The sequence below is a fragment of the Triturus cristatus genome, chromosome 10, assembly GCF_964204655.1.
Source record: "Triturus cristatus chromosome 10, aTriCri1.1, whole genome shotgun sequence".
In the NCBI taxonomy this organism is placed as follows: domain Eukaryota; kingdom Metazoa; phylum Chordata; class Amphibia; order Caudata; family Salamandridae; genus Triturus; species Triturus cristatus.
The window spans coordinates 891,313,209-891,324,823 of NC_140593.1; the positions used below are offsets into that span (position 1 = coordinate 891,313,209).

Consider the following 11,615-nt stretch of genomic DNA (forward strand, 5'->3'; position numbering starts at 1 on the left):
TGTCAACACTTCTTGGATGAAGTGCTGACAGCCAATCAGATCTCACGATGAGATGTGTGGTTAGGCTCCGCCCAGATATATATGTGATTTTACTTTTGATTTTCTCAGGAACTACTGAACGGATTTACACCATTTAAGCAAAAGGCACATGCCTGACCTGAGGACTACCTCTTTGCCAAATTTCAAGTAATTCTGTTCAGCCGTTCGGGCTGTACCTTCGACTAAGGGTCCTATGGGAAAATGCATGGAGAAAAAACGTTTTGGGACCCCCCTTTTTTCTCAGCCCCCGCTTGATGAATCACCCCGAGACTTTCAGGGTAGGAGCTGAGCGGAGCGCCCCATTAGTTTTGAAAATTTCACGAAGATAAGTCAACCGGCGCCAAAGTTATTCAAAATAGTATTTTCAGATTTCCTATGGGAACTCGGTCCTAACTATAACTATCTACTGGCGACCGCCAGTAGATAATATATATATCCACATATATCCACATATATAGGTAATATGCATATATATACATATGCAGCCTAAAAACATATTACTAGGCTAAAAAATGCCACAATTGCATTGTAAATCTTTTACATTTGAAATAATAAAGAAACATAAATCATGATATTTTCATGATAGAGAGAAAGAAAACTGCTTTTAGTTTGCTTTGAAAACACAGCCTTTATTTTCAAAGGTAAAAAGGCAAGATCATAGAGGCCGATTAGCCTAGAGAGGCAGAATATAGAACAGTTGGAAAAAAACTGGCGCCGTGCCTTTAAGACCCCCAGGAACCCCCAGGCTCCCATCATGCACCACAGGTGACAGTTAGGTCAGTTCTTTTTTCTGGCTCCTTCTGTTAGGATCCTGGAGCATTGAGATCATCAGTTAGTGGGTTTTTCTCACTAATTGTTGTTCTAAAGTGAATTTTTTGTGTTTCACTCGACATCTTTAGTACCTGGGGTAAAAACTTTTGCTATTTTTATCAATTTGGTCAATTTTTTCCTGTCAAAATGCCGGCCTTATTTATTAAGTGCCGACTTGTGGAAAAAAGATGGCTAAATCAGACCCGTACTCGGTCTGTATTGCTTGTCTACCTTCATCTCACGGGACCAGAAGAGTGCTACCACTGTAAAGATTTTTCGAGAAGAACCCTTAGAGAAAGGGAGAAAATCAAACTGCATGATATGCAAGAGAGAGGAAAGGAGTCAGCAAGTGGCTGAGAAGAACATTTCCCGAAGAAGCCCTCCTCTCAAAAAAGGTTGGAGCACAAAGACGATGGTGAGAAGAGCAAACACCGGTCCCATACACCTTCGGGTTACAGATCGGCGTCGAAAGTACCCTTGTGCTCTCCTTTAGCGTTGAAGTCGATGTCGAGACACTGTTCGCCGGAGAAGCGTACAACTTCAGGTACGAAGTCCCACAGGCCGACGTCGACTCCATCTCGTAGGCGGTCCAGTTCTGGCTGGCCTGCGACGGCAGGAGGCAGTTGCTCGATGTCGACTTTTCAACGTCAACAGAATGGCCCATCTCCAAGAGGACCTGTGGTGACGTTGAAGACACCGCCAACGTCTAGGGTGCCCAAGCATCGATGTCGATCCGGACGTCGAGTATGAGGAAGTCGCCGCCGAGGCACTCGACGTCGAAGCATCCGTCATCAAGAAGGTCGACATCGAATCATCCGAGACCGAGAAGGTCGACGTCGAAACATCCATCACCGAGAAGGTCGACGTCAAAGCATCCGTCGCCGAGAAGGTCGATTTTGAAGCATCCGTCACAGAGAAGGTCAACGTCGAGACCACACGGATTTCCCTCGGGGCATAGACAGTCACCACGGAAAGCATCGTGATCCAGATCGTCATCGAGGAGATCGACGTCTAGGAAGTCGCAGTCCAGTCACGGGTCTCCTCCTTCCAAGAGACCTAGGGCAACGTCGAGAGATAAATCGACGCCGCAGGATGTCCAGGTGGTAACCTCCAGGAGTGTTTCTTCTTCCCTGGATTTCAGGTTAGTACAAGTCACTCCTGAAACCTCGCCAACGGCTGCAGCTCCTCAAACTAACATCTCCCCGAGATGGCAGGGGAGCATAAGAGAGTGGACGATTCATAGAATTTCCAGGATGGATCATACTCCTAGCAGGTCAAGGTCTCTTATCATACAGTCCGTTCATTCCTCTGTGGGACACGAGTGGTGTGCCACGCTTCAAAGGTCGCCAACTTCGAGAAGGCGTAGATCAAGATCGCCATGGAGTCGGTCTTCAAGAACTCGCCACCGCTCTCCTAGAAGGCGAAGCCACAGATCTTCTTCATGGTCCTCAGACTCCAGACCTTCGAAGGCAAACTATTCTCCAACTCTCTCTTCTTCTCCACCGAGTAGAGTGTCGACTATTGATGACATTGTGACCTTCAACGAGGTCTTGTGTAGAGGGGCTGAAAAACTTAATATTGAGATGCCTGTCTCTGTCCCTTCCACATCGGTCATCTTCGAGACCCTTCATGATAGGTCTGCATCTATGCCTCTGCTGCCCCTGGTTCTGGGTCTGCTAGAGACTGCTCTTCAAAAATTCCTGACTCCAGCGTCGGTGGGAGCAGCTCCGTCGCGGATCATTAACAAGTACAAGGCTCCTGAGCAGACCCACTCTTTCTGAGAGCTGACCTTCCTCCTGACTCGGTCATCATATCAGCAGCACGGAAGAACCAGATGGGGGCAGCATCATCTGCGGTACCTCCAGATAAAGATAGTAAGACCATGAACTCCATCAGCAAGAGGATGTGTAATACATCAGCATCCTATATGAAAATGGGCAGCTCCTCAGCTTTACTGGGCCGTTATGACCGTTCACTGTGGGACTCTCTGTCACGCTTCACAGAAAAGCTTCCGAAGGAAGACAGGCAAGACTTCTAGGTGATCCTTCAGGAGGGGGGGTCTGGTGGTCAATCAGGTCAACAGTGCTGCAGCGGATGCCTCTGATCTCGCTGCCCATGGATATTCACATGGGATCTGTGCCCGCCGCTCTTCCTGGCTGAGACTGACGGGTTTGAAGCCAGAGGCTCAACATCGGATCCCAAATCTCCCCTTCAATGGGACATTGCTCTTCGGCGCTCACGCCGACGACGAAATGTCTAGAATGAAGACCGTACTAGACACTGTGAAGGCGGTTGGTCTGGAAAAGAGGACAGACTTCAGGGACGATATCGTCCCTATGACCGACGGCAATACTACCAGAGGGTTCAGTGGTCTTCCCAACAACATCAGGGAAGATCCTAGTCAAACCAGCATCGTCCTGGTAGAGAACAAGGAGAAATCTCCAGTCAATCCACTCCTACTGCCAAGCAACAAAAGAAGCAGTGAGTGTTTGCTTCCCCTAGCTCCGTTACCCACTCCGGTGGGGGGGAAGTATCCGTTTTTATTTGGAAGAGTGGACCAAAATAACACTAGACAAGTGGGTGCTCAATATTGTGGGGAATGGGTACTCTATCAGGTTCAAGTCCCCGCTACCTTCTATTCCTCCTCGAAAAACTGTCATCCAACGCATAAATCTTCTGAGAGAAGAGGTTTCCACTCTACACCTAATGGAAGCCATCGAGGAGGTCCCATGGCATCAAAGTCGACAGGGAATCTATTCCCAATACTTCTTGGTCCCAAAGAAAGATCCAAACAAGGAGTTCAGGCATATACTAGATCTCAGGCTTCTCAACAAGTTTGTTCTGAGAGAGAGGTTCAGAATGCTGGTGTTACATTAAATAATTCCACTCTTACATCAAGGGGATTGGATGTGCTCTATAGATCTTCAAGATGCCTATTTCCACATCCCAGTCTCTCAAAGGCATCGGACGTTTCTATGGTTTCAGATTCAATCAGACCACTTCCAGGTCACGGTCCTGCCTTTCGGGCTAAAGTCGGCCCCTCGCATATTCTCGAAGTGCATGGCAGTAGTAGTTGCGTTCTTAAGGAGCAAACAAATCTTCGTCTACCCTTACCTAGATGATTGGCTTTTCAAGAGTGCGTCTCCAGCTCTTCTTCAGGAACACCTCGCTTGCTGCATTCAGTTTCTGCATCAGTTGGGTCTGCACGCCAATTAAAAAAAATCCATTCTCAATCCAAATCAGAGGATACATTTCCTGGGTGCAACTTTGGATACAGTAAACGCAAGAGCGTATCCTTTGGAGGAGAGACTATCACCCCTTCTCCACAAATGTCAGACCCTCCTGAAGATACCTCATCCCACGGCCAGGCAGGTTTCATCTCTACTGGGTTTGATGGCCTCGTGCATTTTTCCAGTCCCAAACGCTAGACTTCACATGAGACCTCTGCAGCAGACTCTGGAGGATCAATGGTCTCAAATCTCCAATCGCTGGGAGGACACTATAACCCTGCCTCTGTCTGTCCAGCTCTCCATCAGATGGTGGATGCGATGGACTCATCTTCTGATAGGAGTCCCCTTTCAAGAGGAACTGCCCAAGCAGACTCTTGTGACGAATGCATCACTTCAGGGATAGGGTGCTCACATGGGGTCCTTACAGATCCAAGGAATGTGGTCAGAGAGAGAACAGCTATACCACATAAACATGCTGGAGCTCAGAGCGGTGCATCTGGCACTCAAGGCGTTTTTTCCTTCCATCAAATCGACTGCTCTGCTTGTTCAGACGGACAATACCACAACGATGTATAACTGAACAAGCAGGGGGGCACCAGGTCCAGACCCCTGTCTCAGGAAGCGCAGGCGATTTGGAAGTGACTTCTAGCACGAGACATGAAGCTCTCCGCAATTCACTTACCAGGCATCCTCAACGCCCAAGCGGACGGCCTAAGCAGGCATTTCGCAGAAGCGCACGACTGGGTTCAGAAACAAGAAGTGACACAAGACATTTTTTACAGTTGAGGAACATCAGACATAGATCTCTTCGCAGACGCAGAAAACACAAAATGCCACATCTTTGCCTCCAGATACCCGCAACCAGGCTCCAAGGGGAATGCTCTGTTGATAGACTAGTCAGAGACATTACTCTACGCCTTTCCACCAGTCCCCCTCATTCCCCTGGTGATCAGGAAACTGTACGAATCCAAGACAGAGATGATCCTGGTAGCGCCAGAATGGCCTCGCCAATGGTGGTATTCGGACCTCCTTCATCTGTCCAAAGTACCAGACAGGAGGTTACCATGTCATCCGGATCAACTGACCAAGGCGGGCGGCAAGGTGTTCCAGCCCAACCTGCCGTCCTTGAGGTTAGCAGCATGGCTCCTGAGTTCATCCAATATGGACATTTAGGTCTCTCTCAAGACTGCATGCAGATCTTGAAGGAGGCAAGGAGACCTTCTATGAGAAAGTCTTACGCTTTTAAGTGGAAGTGTTTTTATTTGTGGTGTACTGCTGAGGGTCACAACCCTATTCGAGGTCAGGAACAGGTACTGTTACCCTACTTACTGTATTTGGCCAAAGCAGGTTTACAATATTCCTCCATAAAGGTTCACCTGGCAGGAATAACAGCATAGAGAAAGCCCCCCACTCAGGCTTCTTTTTTTCAGATGCCAGTTGTTAAGGACTTCCTGGAGGGTCTAAAAAAGGTCTACCCACCTGTTAGGTCCCCATCTCCTTCTTGGGACCCTAGTGTGGTCCTCTCTAAGTTAATGGGTCCCCCATTCGAACCTATCCACAATGCCTCCCTGCAACATATTTCGTAGAAGACTGCATTTCTCTGGGCAATCAATTTGCTCGCAGGGTGAGCGAGATACAAGCCTTGTGCTCTTCAGAGCCTTATCTCGTTTTTCATGCGAACAGAGTGGTGCTTCGAACTCACCCGAGGTTCCTTAATAAGGTGGTCTCGGAGTTTCACATCAACCAGTCAATCACTCTTCCTACTTTCTTTTCAAACCCTGTCACTCCTGCTGAGAGAGCTTTGCACTCTCTAGATCTGAAAAGAGTGTTTAAATTTTATCTAGATAAAACAAAGAGTGTACGAAAGGCAGACAGGCTGTTTGTTAATTGTGATCCATTGAACACTGGTTTTCCTACCTCTAAAAGGTCCATTGCTAAATGGATAGTGTTTCATGTTATCCTATCAGATGGCACACAAACAGCTCCACGGGCAAGCCGAGAGCTCATTCAACAAGGGGAAAAGCCGCTACAATAGCGATGCTTTGTAATGTACCTATTCAGGAAATATGTAAAGCGGCCACATGGCGTTCGGTGCACACTTTCGCAAGCCATTATTGCCTTGATTCTGACACTCAAGCTGATGCTAGGTTTGTACAAGCATCTTTGAGAAACTTTTTTGGGTAATATATGTTTTGTTAGCAGGTTATGATATGCTGGTATTCATCCACAGGGTATGGGGATGGGCTTGCTGCTCTATTCAGTGCTTATGACTATTGATGAGTATCCCCTGGAAGAGAAGGATAAGTTACTTACCTGTAATCCTAGTTCTCTTCCAGGGGTATACTCATCAAAGTCCTTAGTAACCCTCCCTCCTCCCCTGACGAATACCATGGCCATAAATATGTATCTGTTACCCATGCTGTGCTTACACTGTTATACCCCGTCCAAAAAGAACTGACCTAATTGTCACCTGTGGTGCATGATGGGAGCCTGGGGGTTCCTGGAGGTCTTAAAGGCACGGTGCCAGTTTTTTCCAACGGTTCTATATGCAGCCTCTCTAGGCTAATCTGCCTCTATGATCTTGCCTTTTTACCTCTGAAAATAAAGGCTGTGTTTTCAAAGCAGTTTTCTTTCTCTGTATCATGAAAATATCATGATTTATGTTTCTTTATTATTTCAAATGTAAAAGATTTACAATGCAAGTGTGGCATATTTGACCCTAGTAATATGTTTTGCGTATATATATATATATATATATATATATATATATATATATATATATATATATATATATATATATATATATATATATATATATATGTAGGTACATGCATATAATTTGTTATTGCTCCTGGGTCCCTGCACGTGGGCGGGACTATTCAGTGCTTATGACTTTGATGAGTATACCCCTGGAAGAGAACTAGGATTACAGGCAAGTAATTTATCCTGCTTAATGTGTAGAAATGTAAGTGCCAGAGGTGTTCCTCCAGAGCCACCCTGGTTGGCACCACTTAACCCTGTCAGTACTGTCAAATACGAGGCCTCACACAATACAAATGGCCTCAACCTGCTGGTTCTATTACTTTTATTGATGCACGTTCAACACTTTAGTGGGGACTACTGCTCAGACTGGCAGTTCAGGCTGGACTATTCTCATTGGAGCAGGTTCAAGACTGGTTTGCATATGGCTGGGTCCAAACTGAGGTTACGCCGTGTGCAAAATATTGATGGACTGGGATGTGACCCGAGTACATGGCTGAGATTAATTCAAGCATTCAATCGATCTATTTTTTGTACACTGTTCAAATACAGACAGACAGTGCCACAATGTGGTAGGCTGTCTAAAATAAGTGCTGGTGTTTAGGAATAAGTGCCGGTGCCAAGCCCCGGCAATAACCGTCACAAAATAAACAATGACCACACTCTTGTTGCTTAATAATAATGTTTATTTGGACACACATTCATAATGAGGTTTTCGTGATGGTTTGGTATTAATAATTTTTAATGAAGTGTTTGTAAAGTTTCTGCAAATAATCTTTCTTAATACCATCGTTTTTTTGTGTGGAAACTGCGGAGTAACAGAGCCCCCTTTTTAACCTTAACCTGCTGACTAGCTCATATCCTTCTGAATCTGCCACATACCTTCTTTGGCCTTATTTATTCTCCCACTCGTTAACAGAAATCCTGTTTTCCACCTTATCTTGCTGTAGTGTTGAGTCTCTCCTTTTTGGTGTTTTGGCAAGACTTCCACAGTTCATTTTTTCCCTCAATGGCCTTTTCCTGCTTTCAAGTGACTTCCTATTGTCAAGCACAAACTCTGCTACCCTGCATTTCTAAACAGGATTTCTCGGGTCCCTTCTAATTTCCTTGTTATGTTCTGGGTTTCTCTGGCCTTCCTTGAAATCTATGATCACCGTTCAAGCTCCCTCTGTTAGAATATATGCAGGATGACAAATACTTTCTATTTGAAATGGCTGTGAACGTCCCAGTAATTCTGGCTTCTCAAATTACCCAGTGGAACTTTCTTATTTTCTGACCAGAAACAAATTCCTGGCAAACCAGTTGAAACAGATATGTATCTGAATTGCTCCTTTGTAAATGTAGGCCTTTCTCTCAGAATTCAAAAATACTTAAAGAGTAAGGCTCGAACTCTTTCTACTCTTCCCCTTTCAGAGAAGAATATTGTTTCATTTAGAAACCTTGTCTGTCCTTACTGAAAACACAACTTCTGAATACTTGAGTCATAGACGCTGGTGCTTTTTAGGTCTCGTCTGAGCCAGCGCGCATGCGCTGCTCTGCGAGGCTTTTAGTAAGGGCTTTTAAATGCGAAACACACGCTTGTGCGTGTGCTTTTTTTTTTATATTCCACTATTAGCTTTCTAAGAAAGACAGCACACAATTGGCCCAAGGCGGGTGCATGTCCCGCCTTCTTTGTCCTCTGGCCTAGGGTGCTCAGGAGCAAGCATCAGCGCCATCTGTTTTCCATTATCGCGCCAGCGTCTCGCGTTCGCGTTAATTGGAAACAGATGGAGCTCGTGCTGGCCCTGGTGCACTTTAGCTACAAACGTGACACTTTCACTTTCACCTCCAACCTCGTTCTGCTTCCTGCTGCAGGTGAGTCCAGCCGTCTGTGTCCCTCTGGGGGGAGAAAGGTCATTGCACAAATGGTTAGTCAGAGCTCGTTGCCTGGCAACTGCCTCCTGTAAGTGGGCCAGGCCTCGGCGAGGACAAGGGAGGTCGCAAGTAGCAGAACTCGGAGCCCGTGTTTACCTCTCGCCACCAGAGCCTGCCAGGCCCCGACTGCCACAGCCCTGCGGCCGCCGCTTCCTCCAATCAATTATTTCCATCTCACTTCCTGGGATTTCCCCCCATTTTTTAAAAATAAAAAGAATACAAAAAAATGGCAATTGTGCGGCGGTTTTCTATTCCCTGGGTGAGTTTTGCTTTTTTCTCTGCCTGTGTTGTCGGGCTTTTCTGCGCTAATAGGCTCGGCGCTGGCGCTGTGCACCTCACAGCAGAGGATGCGGCTGCAGGTACCTCTCTTCCCTTCCATTGGACTCCAGGCCTCCCAGCCGCTTCTATTTCGTTGGTGACCCTCCCGAGCTCCACGGATCCCTGCCTCCCAGCTTGCGAGAGACGCCGCCTTGACTCGTTCCCGTGCAAGATGGAAATACAATTTGCAAAACTTTCCAGGAGAGGGGGGGGGGGGCGGCCGGGGCTCTCTTATCCCCACTCCGGCTTCCGCAAGCCCAGGGTGTCAAACATGGCCCTTCCTTACTCACGGGGTACTGTCAGGCAAAGAGATGTCAGGCCTAGTGCTGTGCTCCGGGGGTTCACTGGTAACAGCACATCTGTGAGTGTGTGCTCATTAACAACAGCATGAAGTCACATAACCAGGTGCTCTCTGGCAACAGCATGACATCTCTGACTGCATTCACTGGTAATAACAGCATGACATCTCTGACCAGGTGTTCACTGCAACAGCATGGCATCTCTGACCAGGTGTTCACTGCAACAGCATGACATCTCTGACTGTGTTCACTGGTACCAACAGCATGACGTCTCTGACAGCAAATATTATTTAAATTCACCGACCAGTTCAAGCAGTGCAGCATTTGCATTCCTCTTTTGGCTCGCCCCTTCTACTCCCACTCAATTCTCACACCTCCTCACAGTCCCCGATTTGTCTTTCCTTTTGCCATTTACTGTCTCACCTCTCCTCCCATTCTCCGCTATTCTATGTGTCTCCTTTTCATTTCACTGTCTGAGCACCCATCCTCGCGCCGTCCTGCACCTTCACTTTCTCCCTACTTTATTATGTCTCGCCCCACCCCATCCCCGGCCTTCGCTCTCTTCCATTCACCATCTGTCCCCCGTCCTTTCCCCTCCTCCTATCACTCAGTCATTCCATTCTTACCCCTCCTTCATTCACCACTGCCTCTCACCCTTCTGTTATTTTCTTTCCTACTCTTGCCTCTATCAGTTCTCTTCTTGTCCAGACCTTTCCCTCTTTGCTATCTCACCCCTCGCTACTCTCCTGTCCTCTCCTCTATTCTCTTAATCCGTTCTTCCTCCAATATGCCCAGTCAGTGCCAGTCGGTGGTATTTGCAGCTGTGTCATTTATGCCCCTTGCCTGGCCGCTCCTTCCCCCGTCGCAGATAATATAGTTTTTTTTATTCTATGTCTTTATTTCTAGAGCGTCCATTAATGCACGCGACCCCACGTCAGTGGTCTGTATATGTACCTGGGTGCTGTGTGAGCAAGATGTACACTTCACAGCCTCTTACAAAATTAGTTTTCTTTTCCTAATCACATGCATTTAGGGTTTCAGTACCATCCGTCCGAAGGTGAAATGTATCAAACAATTTAAGAACAGTAGATGGTGTAGCACCCAGGATAACGTACATACTTCATGGCTAAATACTTATAAGGTCCCACAGGCGAGACCTATTGGCTATGCCAATGCTTGTTCTAAAGAAGTTACAGCACTGACATACTAGCGCGTCTTTTACAACTCCTTTGTCAAACTTGAGGCAAAAGAGCTTGTGTCATGAGTCAGATTTGAACTGATGTTTTTCTTTATTTGACGCAGAGTTTGCATATCCCAGAAAGCAAAAGGCTCTACGAAACCTTCCTCTCAACAATCCAACATCGACCTACTCTGTCTTGAGATAGCCTTTTAAGTCACATCAACAATGCAGGCTAAATGAATTTAAATATCGACAAACGTGTCCTAACAGAATTGTACTGACTTTCCTAGCCCCTTTCTAGGATAAAAACCCTAATTTAGTGTCATCTTTGGCAGAAACCTAATAATCACACAGGGTTATGGACAGTTTTCAAGATTGTAATGCTTTGTCTACAGCCTCAGGTTGTGCCTAAGACTATTAAATGTTTGGTTTACATTTCTTGCCTGGTGGTCCAAGGCCTTTTTGCTCCCCAGGCAGGGGGTATTCTAGTCCTCTTATGCATTTATCAACTTACATGACATTACTTATGGCCTTCTGCAGGGTCCTTGGTGACTAGAGCAAAGAACAGGGAGTTATCAGTACACCTTCTGGAGGTCTAGGGGTTCCTATTTTCCCTCCCCACTCTCTCTCACTTTCTTTCTCTGCTTTAAGTCTATCAAAACCATCCTGAAGTCCCCACTAGGCTGGAGAGAAGAGCAGGAAATTGTTAGTAAACATTATGAAAGTACTGGCATTCACTTCTGACTACCATAAGGCTCTTTATATAGGGAATATTCCTTCCAAACTCAACAGCTACTGGGCTGGCATGATTACTAATTGGACTTTTCCTGTAGGGCACATTCCTAGTGCTTTTGGTGGCACCAGCATTCAGTCATACTTCTGGGAGAAGCAAGATGGATGGTGGTCCCTTCCCCTTTTACAAGGAAGCTCCACAATAGCCCTTTGCCGAGGATTCATCCAGTTGGCAAGGCGACCCTGTCATTACCATTGTCTTTCTTCTTGGGATTCTAGGCCTGTCCTCTGTTGGTTTCCCCGGGAAAACTGTTAAGTGGAGAACAGCTCACC

The 11,615-nt window shown here is 46.5% G+C and overlaps 1 protein-coding gene across 2 annotated transcripts in view; it reads left to right on the forward strand.

Annotated features, from left to right (window-relative positions):
* The window catches only part of LOC146796188 (unconventional myosin-Ig-like), a 1,225,789-nt gene that overhangs the window by 674,037 nt on the left and 540,137 nt on the right, over positions 1-11,615 (forward strand). The window lies entirely within an intron of this gene.